Here is an 18,606-nt window from a genome sequence, read left to right on the forward strand (position 1 = left end):
TCGCGTGTCGCCCCTTCTCTAGTCGGGCCATCCACAAACTGCTTCAGAAAACTATCCTGGACACACTTAACAAATTCTTCCCCATCTGATCCCTTAGCACTAAGGCAGTACCAATCAATATTAGGAAAGTTAAAATCACCTACTATTACAACCCTATAATTCTGACACCTATCTGTCATTTCCCGACATATATGCTCCTCCAATTCCCTCTGACTATTGGGGGGCCTATAGTATAATCCCATGAAAGTGATCACCCCTTTTTTATTTCTAAGTTCTACCCATATGGCCTCGCTGGACATTCCCCCCGGGATATCCTCTCTATGTACTGCCGTGATGTCCTCCCTAATCAATAGTGCAATCCCCCTCCTCTCTTACCTCCACCTCTGTCACGCCGGAAGCATCGGTACCCCGGAACATTGAGCTGCCAGTCCTGCCCATCCCTCAACCACGTTTCCGTAATAGCTATAATATCACAATCCCATGTACCGATCCATGCTCTGTAATCATCTTCCTTACCTGTAAGGCTTCTTGCATTAAAGTAAATGTAGTTTAGCCTACCAGACCTTCCACGCTCCCTGTCCTGCCCCAGCAGCTTATTCAGGAGCAGAGAGTGCGAGCGAGTGAGCAGCTGGGAAGGTCAGTTTCAGCTTAAACTTAATTTCCTTTTGTTTTCGGCGGACCAAGGGGCTGCTGGGTAAGTAAAACCCTATATATTTGGGCTGTTTCTGAACCCGAGACACTACACGGGTAGTGTCTCCCACCCGCCCTCCTCCTCTAACCTAAAAAAAAGGACTCGGTGGTGTGTAGATAAGGTAAGGATTTTTCTACTTTGTTTTTTATCGTGTGATTGGTAAAAACTTTTCGTTCCTTTTTCATTTATCTAAGTTTCAGACCAAGTTAAGTTTAAGATTAAAAATGGCAGGAGATCTCAGACCCGTGTTATGCTCCTCTTGCTCAATGTGGGAGCTCAGGGACACGGCTGATGTCCCTGACCCCTTCACGTGCGGGAAGTGTGTCCAGCTGCAGCTCTTGTCAGACCGCATGACGGCTCTGGAGCTGCGGATGGACTCACTTTGGAGCATCCGCGATGCTGAGGAGGTCGTGGATAGCACGTTTAGCGAATTGGTCACACAGCAGATTAGGATTGCTGAGGGAGAAAGGGAATGGGTGACCAAAAGGCAGAGAAAGAGCAGGAAGGCAGCGCAGGTGTCCCCTGCGGTCATCTCCCTCCAAAACAGGTATACCGTTTTGGATACTGTTGAGGGAGATGGCTCACCAGGGGAAGGCAGCAGTAGCCAGGTTCATGGCACCGTGGCTGGCTCTGCTGTTCAGAAGGGCGGGAAAAAGAGTGGAAGGGCTATAGTCATAGGGGATTCGATTGTAAGGGGGGTAGATAGGCGGTTCTGTGGTCGAAAACAAGACTCCCGAATGGTATGTTGCCTCCCAGGTGCACGGATCAGGGATGTCTCAGATCGGCTGCAGAACATTCTGAAGGGGGAGGGTGAACAGCCAGTTGTCGTTGTGTACATAGGCACCAATGATATAGGTAAAAAACGGGATGAGGTCCTACAAGCAGAATTTAGGGAGTTAGGAGCCAAGTTAAAAAGTAGGACCTCAGAGGTAGTAATCTCAGGATTGCTACCAGTGCCACGTGGTAGCCAGAGTAGAAATGAAAGAATCGTCAGGATGAATGCGTGGCTTGAGAGATGGTGCAGGAGGGAGGGGTTCAGATTTTTGGGACATTGGGACTGGTTCTGGGGGAGGTGGGACTATTACAAATTGGATGGTTTACACCTGGGCAGGACTGGAACCAATGTCCTTGGGGGTGCTTTTGCTAATGCTGTTGGGGAGGGTTTAAACTAATGTGGCAGGGGGATGGGAACCAAATGAGGTCAGTGGACAGTAAGGAGGTAGTAACTAAAGCCTGTAAGGAACTAGGTAATGAAGTCAGCGTGACTAAGGGAAAGAGTAGGCAGGGAGCAGATGATGAAAGCAAAGGGACTGGTGGTCTGAGGTGCATTTGTTTTAATGCAAGAAGTGTAGTAGGTAAGGCAGATGAACTTAGGGCTTGGATTAGTACCTGGGAGTATGATGTTATTGCAATTACTGAGACTTGGTTGAGGGAAGGGCATGATTGGCAACTAAATATCCCAGGATACCGATGCTTTAGGCGGGATAGAGAGGGAGGTAAAAGGGGTGGAGGAGTTGCATTACTGGTCAAAGAGGATATCACAGCTGTGCTGAAGGAAGGCACTATGGAGGACTCGAGCAGTGAGGCAATATGGGCAGAACTCAGAAATAGGAAGGGTGTGGTAACAATGTTGGGGCTGTACTACAGGCCTCCCAACAGCGAGTGTGAGATAGAGGTACAAATATGTAAACAGATTATGGAAAGATGTAGGAGCAACAGGGTGGTGGTGATAGGAGATTTTAATTTTCCCAACATTGACTGGGATTCACTTAGTGTGAGAGGTCTAGATGGAGCAGAATTTGTAAGGAGCATCCAGGAGGGTTTTCTAGAGCAGTATGTAAATAGTCCAACTCGGTAAGGGGCCATACTGGACCTGGTGTTGGGAAATGAGCTGGGCCAGGTGGTTGACGTTTCAGTAGGGCACTACTTTGGGAATAGTGATCACAATTCCGTAAGTTTTAGAATACTCATGGACAAAGACAAGTTGGTCCTAAAGGTAGAGTGCTAAATTGGGGGAAGGCCAACTATACCAAAATTCGGCAGGAGCTGGGGAATGTAGATTGGGAGCAGCTGTTTGAAGGTAAATCCCAAAGCCTTTTATTCATATATAAGGAGCAAGAGGGTAACTAGAGAAAGGACAGGCCCATTCAAGGACAAAGGAGGAAAGTTATGCGTGGAGTCAGAGAAAATGGGTGAGATTCTAAACGAGTACTTTGCATCGGTATTCACCGAGGAGAGGGACATGACGGATGTTGAGGTTAGGGACAGATGTTTGATTACTCTCGGTCAAGTCGGCATAAGGAGGGAGGAAGTGTTGGGTATTCTGAAAGGCATTAAGGTGGACAAGTCCCCAGGTCCGGATGGGATCTATCCCAGGTTACTGAGGGAAGCGAGAGAGGAAATAGCTGGGGCCTTAACAGGTATCTTTGCAACATCCTTAAACACGGGTGAGGTCCCGGAGGACTGGAGAATTGCTAATGTTGTCCCCTTGTTTAAGAAGGGTAGCAGGGATAATCCAGGTAATTATAGACCGGTGAGCCTGTCGTCAGTGGTAGGGAAGCTGCTGGAGAAGATTAGAATTAGAATTAGAACATTACAGCGCAGTACAGGCCCTTCGGCCCTCGATGTTGCGGCGACCTGTGAAACCATCTGACCTACACTATTCCATTTTCATCCATATGTCTATCCAATGACCACTTAAATGCCCTTAAAGTTGGCGAATCTACTACTGCTGCAGGCAGGGCGTTCCACGCCCTTACTACCCTCTGAGTAAAGAAACTACCTCTCACATCTGTCCTATATCTATCACCCCTCAACTTGAAGCTCTGTCCCCTCGTGTTTGCCATCACCATCCGAGGAAAAAGACGCTCACTATCCACCCTATCTAACCCTCTGATTATCTTATATGTCTCTATTAAGTCACCTCTCCTCCTCCTTCTCTCCAACGAAAACAACCTCAAGTCCCTCAGCCTTTCCTCGTAAGACCTTCCCTCCATACCAGGCAACATCCGAGTAAATCTCCTCTGCACCCTTTCCATCGCTTCCACATCCTTCCTATAATGCGGTGACCAGAACTGCACACAATACTCCAGGTGCGGTCTCACCAGAGTTTTGTACAGCTGCAGCATGACCTCGTGGCTCCGAAACTCGATCCCCCTACTAATAAAAGCTAACACACCATATGCCTTCTTAACAGCCCTATTAACCTGGGTAGCAACCTTCAGGGATTTATGCACCTGGACACCAAGATCTCTCTGTTCATCTACACGACCAAGAATCTTCCCATTAGCCCAGTACTCTGCATTCCTGTTACTCCTTCCAAAGTGAATCACCTCGCACTTTTCCGCATTAAACTCCATTTGCCATCTCTCAGCCCAGCTCTGCAGCCTATCTATGTCCCTCTGTACCCTACAACATCCTTCGGCACTATCCACAACTCCACCGACCTTAGTGTCATCTGCAAATTTACTAACCCACCCTTCTACACCCTCTTCCAGGTCATTTATAAAAATGACAAACAGCAGTGGCCCCAAAACAGATCCTTGCGGTACACCACTGGTAACTAAACTCCAGGATGAACATTTGCCATCAACCACCACCCTCTGTCTTCTTTCAGCTAGCAAATTTCTGATCCAAAGCTCTAAATCACCTTCAACCCCATACTTCCGTATTTTCTGCAATAGCCTACCGTGGGGAACCTTATCAAACGCCTTACTGAAATCCAGATACACCACATCCACTGCTTTACCCTCATCCACCTGTTTGGTCACCTTCTCGAAAAACTCAATAAGGTTTGTGAGGCACGACCTACCCGTCACAAAACCGTGCTGACGATCTCTAATGAACTTATTCTTTTCAAGATGATTATAAATCCTGTCTCTTCTAACCTTTTCCAACATTTTACCCACAACCGAAGTAAGGCTCACAGGTCTATAATTACCAGGGCTGTCTCTACTCCCCTTCTTGAACAAGGGGACAACCTATCCTCCAGTCTTCCGGCACTATTCCTGTCGACAATGACGACATAAAGATCAAGGACAATGGCTCTGCAATCTCCTCCCTGGCTTCCCAGAGAATCCTAGGATAAATCCCATCTGGCCCAGGGGACTTATCTATTTTCACACTTTCCAAAATTGATAACACCTCCTCCTTGTGAACCTCAATCCCATCTAGCCTAGTAGCCTGAATCTCAGTATTCTCCTCCACAACATTTTCTTTCTCTACTGTAAATACTGACGAAAAATATTCATTTAACACTTCCCCTATCTCCTCTGATTCCACACACAACTTCCCACTACTATCCTTGATTGGCCCTAATCTAACTCTAGTCATTCTTTTATTCCTGATATACCTATAGAAAGCCTTAGGGTTTTCCCTGATCCTATCCACCAATGACTTCTCGTGTCCTCTCCTTGCTCTTCTTAGCTCTCCCTTTAGATCCTTCCTGGCTAGCTTGTAGCTCTCAAGCGCCCAAACTGAGCCTTCACGTCTCATCCGAACATAAGCCTTCTTCTTCCTCTTGACAAGCGCTTCAACTTCTTTAGTAAACCACGGCTCCCTCGCTCGACAACTTCCTCCCTGCCTCACAGGTACATACTTATCAAGGACACGCAGTAGCTGCTCCTTGAATAAGCTCCACATTTCAATTGTTCCCATCCCCTGCAGTTTCCTTCCCCATCCTACGCATCCTAAATCTTGCCTAATCGCATCATAATTTCCTTTCCCCCAGCTATAATTTTTGCCCTGCGGTATATACATGTCCCTGCCCATCGCTAAGGTAAACCTAACCGAATTGTGATCACTATCACCAACGTGCTCACCTACATCTAAATCTAACACCTGGCCGGGTTCATTTCCCAGTACCAAATCCAATGTGGCATCGCCCCTGGTTGGCCTGTCTACATACTGTGTCAGAAAACCCTCCTGCACACACTGGACAAAAACTGACCCATCTAAAGATACTGAGGGATAGGATCTATTCCCATTTGGAAAAAAATGGGCTTATCAGTGATAGGCAACATGGTTTTGTGCAGGGAAGGTCATGTCTTACCAACTTAATAGAATTCTTTGAGGAAGTGACAAAGTTGATTGATGAGGGAAGGGCTGTCGATGTCATATACATGGACTTCAGTAAGGCGTTCGATAAGATTCCCCATGGTAGGCTGATGGAGAAAGTGAAGGCGCATGGGGTCCAAGGTGTACTAGCCAGATGGATAAAGAACTGGCTGGGCAACAGGAGACAGAGAGTAGCAGTGGAAGGGAGTTTCTCAAAATGGAGACGTGTAACCTGTGGTGTTCCACAGGGATCCGTGCTGGGACCACTGTTGTTTGTGATATACATAAATGATTTGGAGGAAAGTATAGGTGGTCTGATTAGCAAGTTTGCAGACGACACTAAGATTGGTGGTGCAGCAGATAGTGAAGGGGACTGTCAGAGAATACAGCAGAATATAGATAGATTGGAGAGTCGGGCAGAGAAATGGCAGAGGGAGTTCAATCTAGGCAAATGCGAGGTGATGCATTTTGGAAGATCCAATTCAAGAGTGAACTATACAGTAAATGGAAAAGTCCATTTTGATGTGCAGAGAGATTTGGGTGTTCAGGTCCATTGTTCCCTGAAGGTGGCAACGCAGGTCAATAGAGTGGTCAAGAAGGCATACGGCATGCTTTCCTTCATCGGACGGGGTATTGAGTACAAGAGTTGGCAGGTCATGTTACAGTTGTATAAGACTTTGGTTCGGCCACATTTGGAATACTGCGTGCAGTTCTGGTCGCCACATTACCAAAAGGATGTGGATGCTTTGGAGAGGGTGCAGAGGAGGTTCACCAGGATGTTGCCTGGTATGGAGGGCGCTAGCTATGAAGAGAGGTTGAGTAGATTAGGATTATTTTCATTAGAAAGACGGAGGTTGAGGGGGGACCTGATTGAGGTGTACACAATCATGAGAGGTATAGACAGGTTGGATAGCAAGAAGCTTTTTCCCAGAGTGGGGGTTTCAATTACTAGAGGACACGAGTTCAAAGTGAAAGGGGAAAAGTTTAGGGGGGGATATGCGTGGAAAGTTCTTTACGCAGAGGGTGGTGGGTGCCTGGAACGCGTTGCCAGCGGAGGTGGTAGACGCGGGCACAATAGCGTCTTTTAAGATGTATCTAGACAGATACATGAATGGGCAGGAAGCAAAGAGATACAGACCCTTAGAAAATAGGTGACAGGTTTAGATAGAGGATTTGGATCGGCTTTGGCTTGGAGGGCCAAAGGGCCTGTTCCTGTGCTGTAATTTTCTTTGTTCTTTGCCCGGCCTGCCTACTGGATTTGCTTGCTTTAACCTCTACATTTGCCTCAACTATCTCATCTGAGAGACTACTACTTTGGGTCCCATCCCCCTGCAAGACTAGTTTAAACCCTCCCGAGTAGTACTACAAACCTCCCCGCAAGGATATCGGTCCCCTTCCAGTTTAGATGCAACCTGTCCTTCTTGTACACGTCACCTCTGCACCAGAAGAGATCCCAATGATCCAAGTAGCTGAAGCCCTCCCGCCTACACCAGCTCTTCAGCCACGCATTCATTTGCCTAATCCTCCTATTCCTACCCTCACTAGCACGTGGCACAGGGAGTAATCCTGAGATTATAACCCTGGAGGTCCTGCTTTTTACCCTTCTGCCTAACTCCCTATATTCACTTTGCAGGACATCATCTCTCTTCCTGCCTATGTCGTTCGTACCAATATGGACCACGACCTCTGGCTGCTCACCCTCCCCTTTCAGAATGTCCTGCAGCCACTCTGAGACATCCTTGACCCTAGCACCAGGGAGCATACCTCTCGTTTGTGGCCACAGAAACACCTATCTGCACCCCTTACGATAGAATCCCCTATCACTATAGCTCTTCCAACCCTTTTCCTCTCCTGCTGTGCAGCAGAGCCCTCCGTGGTGCCACGAACTTGGCTGTTGCTGCTTTCCCCTGGGAGATCATCCCCCCCAACAATATCCAAAGCGGTATATCTTTTTGAGAGGGGGATGGCCACAGGGGACTCCTGCACTACCTGCCTGCGCAGACTACTCCGTCTGGTGGTCACCCATCCCTTTTCTGCCTGTGCAGCCATTACCTGCGGTGTGACCACCTCTCTAAATGTGCTATCCACAACGTCCTCAGCATCGCGGATGCTCCACAGTGAATCCACCCGCAGCTCTAGCTCCATAATGCGGGTAGTCAGTAGCTGCAGATGGATATACTTCCTGCACACATGGTCATCAGGGACACCGGAAGCATCCCTGATTTCCCACATAGCGCAGGAGGAGCATTTCACGGGGCTGAGCTCTCCTGCCATGACTTCCCCTTAGGTTAATTAGTTATTCCCTTCATTAAAAAATACTAATTATACTAGGGGCCTTGTTCCACCCACTTCAATCTGAAGTCCTTAAAAAAAAGCACTTCAGTAGTACCTTCACACCAGAGATTTTTTTTTCCAACAAAAAAAAACTTTCCCTTTTTTTTAAAGATATTCTAACAGCTGCTACTCACCAACCAATCACCTTGCAGCTCTCCTCTGACGTCACTGTTTGCCTTTGTTTTTCAAAACTCCGGCGCGCTGCAAGAGGTTCACGTGCTCTCCGCTCCCGGAAGGTCAGAGCAGTCATTGAGATCATGGCTGATCTGCGGCCTAACTCCATACACCTGCCTTTGGCCCATATCTCTTAATATTTTCTTTTTCAGAGATACAGCACTGAAACAGGCCCTTCGACCCACCGAGTCTGTGCCGACCATCAACCACCCATTTATACTAATCCTACACTAATCCCATATTCCTACCACATCCCCACCTGTCCCTATCTTCCCCTACCACCTACCTATAGTGGGGGCAATTTATAATGGCCAATTTGGGGCGGCACAGTGGCGCAGTGTTAGCACCGCAGCCTCACAGCTCCAGCGACCTGGGTTCAATTCTGGGTACTGCCTGTGTGGAGTTTGCAAGTTCTCCCTGTGTCTGCGTGGGTTTTCTCCGGGTGCTCCGGTTTCCTCCCACAGCCAAAAGACTTGCAGGTTGGGAGGTAAATTGGCCATTATAAATTGCCCCTAGTATAGGTAGCTGGTAGGGAAATATAGGGACAGGTGGGGATGTGGTAGGAATATGGGATTAGTGTAGGATTAGTATAAATGGGTGGTTGATGGTCGGCACAGACTCGGTGGGCCGAAGGGCCTGTTTCAGAGCTGTATCTCTAAAACATAAAACTAAATTTACCTACCACCATATCTTTGCTTAACAAAAATCTATCTATCTCAGATTTAAAATTAACAACTGTTCTAGCTTCAACTGCTGTTTGTGGGAGAGTTCTAAACCTCTACCACCCTTTGCTTGAAGAAGTACTTCCCAACATCTCTCCTGAACGGTCTGCTCCTAATTTTTAGACTATGCCCCCTAGTTTTAGAATCTCCAACCAGTGGAAATAGTTTATCTTTATCTAGCCTGTCTTTTCCTGTTAATATCTTGAAGACTTCAATCAGATCACCCCTTAACCTTCTAAATTCTGGCGGAAATTTGCGTAATCTGTCCTCGTAACTTCACCCCTGTAGTCCAGGTATCATTCTTGTATGCCTGTGGAAGACTTTTGGATTCCCTTTTATGTTAGTTGCCAGTATCTTCTCATACTCTGTTTTTGCCTCTCATTTCCTTTTTCACTTCCCCTCCAAACTTTCTATATTCAGCTTGGTTCTCACTTGTATTATCAACCTGTCATCTGTCATGCACATCCTTTTTCTGCTTTATCTTACTCTTTTTCACCATTCAGGGAGCTCTGGCTTTGATTGCCCTATCTGTCCCCTTCGTGGGAATGTACCTTGACAATAGCCAAGCCATCTTCCTTTTGAAGGCAGCCCATTGTTCCAGTTTTGCTTGCCAATCTTTACCCGGGATAGGTCTGTTCTCACCCCACTGAAATTACCCCTCCTTCAATTAAGTATTTTTACTCTAGATTGCTCCTTGACTTTTTCCATAGCTTATCTAAATTTATACTATGATCATTGTTCTCTAAATGTTCCCTTACTGACACTTAATCCACCTCATTCCCCAGAACCAGACCCAGGAAACCCTCCTTCCTCGTTGGGCTGGAAATGTACTGGTCAAAAAACTTCCCCCGGAACACACCTTCGAAACACTTCTCCCTCTCTGCTCTTTGCACTATTATTATCCCAATCTATATTAGGTTAATTAAAGACCCCATATCATGACTGTACTGTTCTTGCAGCCCTCTGTAATTTCTCTGCATATTTGCTCCTCCATATCTGTGCCACTAGTTGGTGGCCTGTAAAATACACCCAGTAGTGTAGTGACACTTCTTTTGTTTCTTAACTTTAACCAAATAGATTCTGTCCTTGACCGTACCAGGATATCCTCTCTCCAACCCTGCAATATTCTCCTTAATCAATACTGCCACTGCTCTTCCTTTCCTTCCCTATCTTTCCTGACCACCTTGCATCCATAAATATTCAGTACCTGGTCCTGCCCTTTTTTGAGACAGGTCTCTGTTATCGCTCAACATCGTATTCCTATGTACCTATTTGTGCCTGCAGCTCACCAACCTTACTTACCATGCTTTGTGTGTTCACATACATGCACTGTAAACCTGAGTTAGATCGCACTGAATTCCCTCTTTGTCTGACCCCACATAATACTTTACTATTTTTTACTTTAGCAAAGTCTCTCCCAATCTTCTGTGCACCTTATTTTGCCATTCTAGTGCTACATCCTGGTTTCCACCTCCCTGCCAAATTAGTTTAAAGCCTCTCTCAAGCACTAGCAAACCACCCCAAGAGGACATTGGTCCCAGCCCTGTTAAGGTACAACCCATTCAGTATGTACAGATCCCATCTCCCCAGAAGTTGTCCCAATGTCCAGGGGTCTAAAGCCTTCCCTCCAGCACCATCTCTCCAGCCACACATTCATCTGCACTATCCTTCTATTTCTATACTCACCAGCACATGACACTGGGAGTAAACGTAGGGCAAATGATTAAGTTTGCAGATGATACAAAAACTGGCTGTGTGGTTGATAGTGAGAAAGAAATGTGTAGATTGTAGAAAGATATCAATGGACTGGTTAGATGGGCAGAAAAGTGGACATTGGATAGACACATGGATGAAAATGGAATAGTGTAGGTCAGATGGTTTCACAGGTCGCCGCAACATCGAGGGCCGAAGGGCCTGTACTGCGCTGTAATGTTCTAATTCTAATTCTAATGAAAATTGACAAACGGAATTCAATCCAGAGAAGTATGAGGTAACAAATTTGGGGAAAGCAAACAAGGCAAAGGAATGCACAATAGATGGTCAGATTCTGAAAAGTGTAGAGGAACAGAGGGACCAAGAAGTGTATGGCTACAGATCCCCGAAGGTAGCAGGACAGATAAGATGGTTAAGAAGGCATACGAGACACTTTGCTTTCTTGGCTGAGGCCGATGGTATAAGAGCAGAGAGGTTATGCTAGAACTGAATAGAATTTAGAAGCAGAAAAGAGGAATAAAGTGCACAAAGTGCATGTTGGACAAAAGAAGGGAGTAATACCATATTAGATAGGAGCAAACTTCTTGGAATACAAAGTCAGGTTTATAATGCATGTATGTAAATGCACAAAGTGTGGTGAATAAGGTTAGTGAGCTTTTTTTTTATTCATTCATGGGATGTGGGCAGTATTTATGGCCCATCCCTAATTTCCCTTGAGAAGGTGGTGGTGAGCTGCCTTCTTGAACTGCTGCAGTCCATGTGAGGTAGGTACACCCACAGTGCTGTTAGGAAGGGAGTTCCATGATTTTGAACCAGCGACAGTGAAGGAATGGCGATATAGTTCCAAGTCAGGATGGTGTGTGACTTGGAGGGGAACTTGCAGGTGGTGGGGTTCCCATGTATTTGCTCCCCTTGTCCTTCTAGTTGGTAGAGGTCGCGGGTTTGGAAGGTGCTGTCTAAGGAGCCTTGGTGCATTGCTGCAGTGCATCTTGTAGATGTTACACACTGCTGCCACTGTGCGTCGGCGGTGGAGGGAGTGAGTGTTTGTAGATGGGGTGCCAATCAAGTGGGCTGCTTTGTCCTGGATGGTGTCGAGCTTCTTGAGTATTGTTGGAGCTGCACCCACCCAGGCAAGTGGAGAATATTCCATCACACTCCTGACTTGTGCCTTGTGGATGGTGGACAGGCTTTGGGGAGTCAGGAGGTGAGTTACTCGCCTCAGGATTCCTAGCCTCTGACCTGCTTTTGTAGCCACGGTATTTATATGGCTACTCCACTTTAGTTTCTGGTCAATGGTAACCCCTAGGATGTTGATAGTGGGGGATTCAGCGATGGTAATGCTGTTGAATGTCAAGGGGAGATGGTTAGATTCTCTCTTGTTGGAGATGGTCATTGCCTGGCACTTGTGTGGCGCGAATGTTACTTGCCACTTATCAGCCCTAGCCTGGATATTGTCCAGGTCTTGCTGCATTCCGACACGGACTGCTTCAGTATCTGAGGAGTCACGAATGGTGCTGAACATTGTGCAATCATCCGCAAACATCCCCACTTCTGACCTTATGATTGAAGGAAGGTCATTGATGAAGCAGCTGAAGATGGTTGGGCCTAGGACACTACCCTGAGGAACTCCTGCAGTGATGTCCTGGAGCTCAGATGATTGACCTCCAACAACCACAACCATCTTCCTTTGCGCTAGGTATGACTCCAGCCAGCGGAGGGTTTTCCCCCTGGTTCCCATTGATCTCAGTTTTGCTAGGGCTCCTTGATGCCATACTCGGTCAAATGCTGCCTTGATGTCAAGGGCAGTCACTCTCACCTCACATAAAAGCACTAATAGCCATGTGGGAATATGATGTAGTGCCAATAACGGAAACATGGCTTAAAAATGGTGAACATAGTGCACTTAATATTCAAGGATACAAAGTGTTCAGAAAAGATAGGGAAGCGAAAAAGGGAGATGGGGTGACAGTACTGATCAGAGAAGACATTGTGATGTTGGAGAGGATTTCCTAAAGGAAGCAAAGAAAGAATCCATTTGGTTAGAGTTGAGAAGCATAGAAACACAGAAAATAGGAGCGGGGGAGGCCATTCGGCACTTCAAGCCTGCTCCGCCATTCATTATGATCATGGCTGATCGTCCAACTCAGTAACCTGTTCCTGCTTTCGCCCCATACTCTTTGATCCCTTTAGACCCAAGAGCTATATCTAACTCCTTCCTGAAAACATATAATGTTTTGGCCTCAACTGCTTTCTGTGGTAGTGAATTCCACGGGCTCACCACTCTCTGGGTGAAGAAATTTCTCCTCATCTCAGTCCTGAAAGGTTTACCCCGTATACTTAGACTCTGACCCCTGGTTCTGGACACCCCAACATCGGGAACATCCTTCCTGCATCTACCCTGTCAAGTCCTGTTAGAATTTTATAGGTTTCTATGAGATTCCCCCCCTCACTCTTCTGAACTCCAGCGAGTATAATCCTAACCGACTCAATCTCTCCACATGCGTCAGTCCCGCCATTCCAGGAATCAGTATGGTAAACCTTTGCTGCACTCCCTCTCCATCGGGAACATCCTTCCTCAGATAAGGAGACCAAAACTGCACACAATATTCCAGGTGCGGCCTCACCAAGGCCCTGTATAATTGCAGAAAGACATCCTTGCTGCTGTACTCGAATCCTCTCGCTATGAAGGCCAACATATCATTTGCCTTTTTTACCGCCTGTTGCACCTGCATGCTTACCTTCAGCGACTGGTGTACGAGAACACCCAGGTCTCGCTGCACACTTCCCTCTCTCAGTTTATAGCTGTTCAGATAATAATCTGCCTTCCTGATTTTGCTACCAAAGTGGATAACCTCACATTTATCCACATTATACTGCATCTGCCATGCATTAGCCCACTCACTCAACTTGTCCAAATCACCCTGAAGCCTCTCTGCATCCTCTTCACAACTCACCCTCCCACTCAGTTTTGTGTCAGAAAAGGTATTCTGCAGGCCTCCAAATAGTGAGAGCGACAGATAGTAGCAAATCTGCAGGGAAGTCACAGAGATGTGCTTCATAGAGTGATGAAACAAAAAAAAAGGGTGTATTCTTCAAGTGAGGAAGTTGAGAGGGGACGTAAAGAGGAAAATAAAACTGGCAAAGAGAGAATATGAGAATAGAATGGCAGTCAACATAAAAGGGAAACCAAAAATCTTCTACTGTCATGTAAATAGTATGCAGGGAATAAGAGGTGGGGTGGGACTATTAGGGACAAAGAGGATGATACATACTGAGAGGTGGAAGGCAAGGCTGGAATAGTTAAGGAGTACTTTGTATGAGTGTTTACTAAGGAAGAGGATGCTGATAAACTATCAGGAGAAGTGGAGATGGTAGAGGTAATGGACGAGGTGAAAATTAAGAGGCAGGAGGTACTGGCTATACTTAGAGTGGATAGGTTACCTGGTCCGGGTGGCTTGTATCTAAAGTTGCTACAGGAAGTGAGGGTGGAGATAGTCAAAGGGCTTACCATAATCTTCCAATCTTCCCTAGATACGCGGGAGGTGCCAGAGGAATGGAGAGTGGAAAATGTGACACCCTTATTCAAGAAAGGTGGTGGCACAGTGGTTAGCACTGCAGCCTCACAACTCCAGCGACCCAGGTTCAATTCTGGGTACTGCCTGTGTGGAATTTGCAAGTACTCCCTGTGACCGCGTGGGTTTTCACCAGGTGCTCCGGTTTCCTCCCACAGCCAAAGACTTGCAGGTTGATAGGTAAATTGGCCATTATAAAATTGCCCCTAGTATAGGTAGGTGGTCGGGGAATTGAGGGAAGGTGGGGATGTGGTCGGAATATGGGATTAATGTAGGATTAGTATAAATGGGTGGTTGATGGTCGGCACAGACGCGGTGGGCCGAAGGGCCTGTTTCAGTGCTGTATCTGTGAAAAAAAAACGTGTAAAGACAGGCCTTGTAACTACAGGAGAAGTAATGGCATAGTGATAATGTCACTGGATGAGTATTCCAGACCCAACTAATGCCCTGGGGACATGGGTTCAAATCCCACCATGGCAGCTAGTGAAATTGGAATTCAACCAATAAATATGAAATTAAAAGCTAGTCTAATAGTGACCAGCAAACCACTGTTGTAAAAATCTATCTGGTGCACTAATGCCCTCTAGGGAAGGAAATCTGCTGTCTTTACCTGGTCTGGCTTACATGTGACTCCAGAATCAGACAGAACAGAAACAGGCCCTTCAGCCCATCGTGTCTGTGCCGGCCATCAAGCACCTATCTATTCTAATCCCATTTTCCAGCACTTGGCCCGTAGCCTTGTATGCTATGGCGTTTCAAGTGCTTATCTCAATACTTCTTAAATGTTGTGATGGTTCCTGCCTCTACCACCTCTTCAGACAGTGTGTTCCAGATTCCAACCACCCTCTGGGTGAAAATTTCTTTCCTCAAATCCCCTCTAAACCTGCTGCCCCATACCTAAAATCGATACCCCTGGTTATTGAACCCTCTGCTAAGAGAAAAAGTTTCTGCCTATCTAATCTATCAATGCCTCTCATAATTTTGTATACCTCAATCATGTCCCCCTCAGCCTTCTCTGTTCCAAGGAAAACAACCCTAGCCTTTTCAGTCTCTCTTCATAGCTGAAATGCTCCAGCCCAGGCAACATCTGTGTGAATCTTCTCTGCACCCTCTCCAGTGCAATCACATCCTTCCTATAGTGTGGTGCCAAGAACTGTACACAGTACTCCAGCTATGGCCTAACTAGTGTTTTATACAGCTCCATCATAACCTTCCTGCTCTTGTATTGTGTGTCTCGGCTAATAAAGGCAAGTATCCCAAATGCCTTCCTAACCACCTTATCTACCTGTGCTGCTGCCTTCAGTGATCTATGGACAAGTGCACCAAGGTCCCTCACCCTCTGTACTTCCGAGGGTCCTACCATCCATTGTATGTTCCCTTGCCTTGTTAGTCCTCCCAAAATGCATCACCACACACCTCTCAGGATTAAATTCCATTTGCCACTGCTCCGCCCATCTTACCAGCCCATCTATATCGTCCTGTAATCTAATGCTTTCCTCCTCACTACTTACAACACCACCAATTTTCACATCATCTGCAAACTTCCTTATCATACCTCCTATATTCACGTCTAAATCATTAATATACAGTACAAACAGCAAGGGTCCCAGCACCGATCCCTGCGGTACACCACTGGTCACAGGCTTCCATTTGCAGAAACAACCCTCGACCATCACCCTCTGTCTCCTGCCACTAAGCCAATTTTGGATCCAATTTGCCAAATTGCCCTGGATCCCATGGGCTCTTAACTTCTTAGTCAATCTCCCATGCAGGACCTGATCAAAAGCCTTGCTGAAATCCATGTAGACTACATCAACTGCTTTACCCTCATCTACACACCTAGTCACTTCCTCAAAAAATTCAATTAAGTTAGTTAGACACGATCTCCCCCTGACAAAGCCATGCTGACGATCCCTGATTAATCCCTGCCTCTCCAAGTAGAGATTAATCCTGTCCCTCAGAATTTTTTCCAATAGTTTCCCAACCACTGATGTTAGACTCATCGGCCTGTAATTATCTGGTTTATCCCTGCTACCCTTCTTGAATAATGGTACCACATTCGCTGTCCTTCAGTCCTCTGGCACCTCTCCTGTGTAGAGAGGATTTGAAAATTTGTGTCCAAGCCCCTGCTATCTCTTCCCTTGCCTCACATAACAGCCTGGGATACATCTCATCCGGGCCTGGGGATTTATCCACTCTTAAGCCCACTAAAACAGCTAATACTTCCTCCCTTTCAATACTAATATGTTCAAGTATATCACAATCCCCCTCCCTGATCTCTACACCTACATCATCCTTCTCCATCGTGAGCACAGATGAAAAGTAATCATTAGAATTAGAATTAGAACATTACAGCGCAGTACAGGCCCTTCGGCCTTCGATGTTGCGGCGACCTGTGAAACCATCTGACCTACACTATTCCATTTTCATCCATGTGTCTATCCAATGTCCACTTAAATGCCCTTAAAGTTGGCGAATCTACTACTGCTGCAGGCAGGGCGTTCCACGCCCTTACTACTCTCTGAGTAAAGAAACTACCTCTCACATCTGTCCTATATCTATCACCCCTCAACTTGAAGCTATGTCCCCTCGTGTTTGCCATCACCATCCGAGGAAAAAGACGCTCACTATCCACCCTATCTAACCCTCTGATTATCTTATATGTCTCTATTAAGTCACCTCTCCTCCTCCTTCTCTCCAACGAAAACAACCTCAAGTCCCTCAGCCTTTCCTCGTAAGACCTTCCCTCCATACCAGGCAACATCCTAGTAAATCTCCTCTGCACCCTTTCCATAGCTTCCACATCCTTCCTATAATGCGGTGACCAGAACTGCACACAATACTCCAGGTGCGGTCTCACCAGAGTTTTGTACAGCTGCAGCATGACCTCGTGGCTCCGAAACTCGACCCCCTTACTAATAAAAGCTAACACACCATATGCCTTCTTAACAGCCCTATTAACCTGGTTAGCAACCTTCAGGGATTTATGTACCTGGACACCAAGATCTCTCTGTTCATCTACACTACCAAGAATCTTCCCATTAGCCCAGTACTCTGCATTCCTGTTACTCCTTCCAAAGTGAATCACCTCACACTTTTCCGCATTAAACTCCATTTGCCATCTCTCAGCCCAGCTCTGCAGCCTATCTATGTCTCTCTGTACCCTACAACATCCTTCGGCACTATCCACAACTCCACCGACCTTAGTGTCATCTGCAAATTTACTAACCCACCCTTCTACACCCTCTTCCAGGTCATTTATAAAAATGACAAACAGCAGTGGCCCCAAAACAGATCCTTGCGGTACACCACTAGTAACTAAACTCCAGGATGAACATTTGCCATCAACCACCACCCTCTGTCTTCTTACAGCTAGCCAATTTCTGATCCAAAGCTCTAAATCGCCTTCAACCCCATACTTCCGTATTTTCTGCAATAGCCTACCGTGGGGAACCTTATCAAACGCCTTACTGAAATCCATATACACCACATCCACTGCTTTACCCTCATCCACCTGTTTGGTCACCTTCTCGAAAAACTCAATAAGGTTTGTGAGGCACGACCTACCCGTCACAAAACCGTGCTGACTATCTCTAATGTACTTATTCTTTTCAAGATGATTATAAATCTTGTCTCTTATAACCTTTTCCAACATTTTACCCACAACCGAAGTAAGGCTCACAGGTCTATAATTACCAGGGCTGTCTCTACTCCCCTTCTTGAACAAGGGGACAACATTTGCAATCCTCCAGTCTTCCGGCACTATTTCTGTCGACAATGACGACATAAAGATCAAGGACATTTAAAACTTCACCTAGATCCTCCGGCTCCACACACAGATTGCCACTTTGGTCCCTAACGGGCCCTACTCTTTCCCTGCTTATCCTCTTGCCCTTAACATACTTATAAAATGCCTTGGGATTTTCCTTCATCTTGCCTGCTAGTGTTTTTCATGTCCCCTCTTCACTCTTCTAATTACTTTTTAAAGTATCCCCTTATACTTACTATACTCCTTTAGGGCCTTCGCTGTTTTCAGCGCTCTGAATCTGCCAAAAGCCTCCTTTTTTTTCCTGATCCAATCCTCTTTATCCATTGACATCCAGGGTTCCCTGGACTTGTTGGTCCTACCCTTCACCTTAATGGGTACACAGAAGGCAGCAGTTACGGGTTATAAGTCCAGATAAATTGGCGTAGAAACTGGGCGCCACGGGTTGCCTTTGTCGGTGGGAGAGGTCATTGCACCTCACTGGACAGCTACCGCCCGCCTCAAACCGGGCAGCCCCCGGTCAATAAGGTTCTGTCCCGCCACAGTCTACCTGCTTCAATGGGTGCTTGGAGCTCAGGG

The sequence above is a fragment of the Heterodontus francisci genome, chromosome 4, assembly GCF_036365525.1.
Source record: "Heterodontus francisci isolate sHetFra1 chromosome 4, sHetFra1.hap1, whole genome shotgun sequence".
NCBI classification, from domain to species: domain Eukaryota; kingdom Metazoa; phylum Chordata; class Chondrichthyes; order Heterodontiformes; family Heterodontidae; genus Heterodontus; species Heterodontus francisci.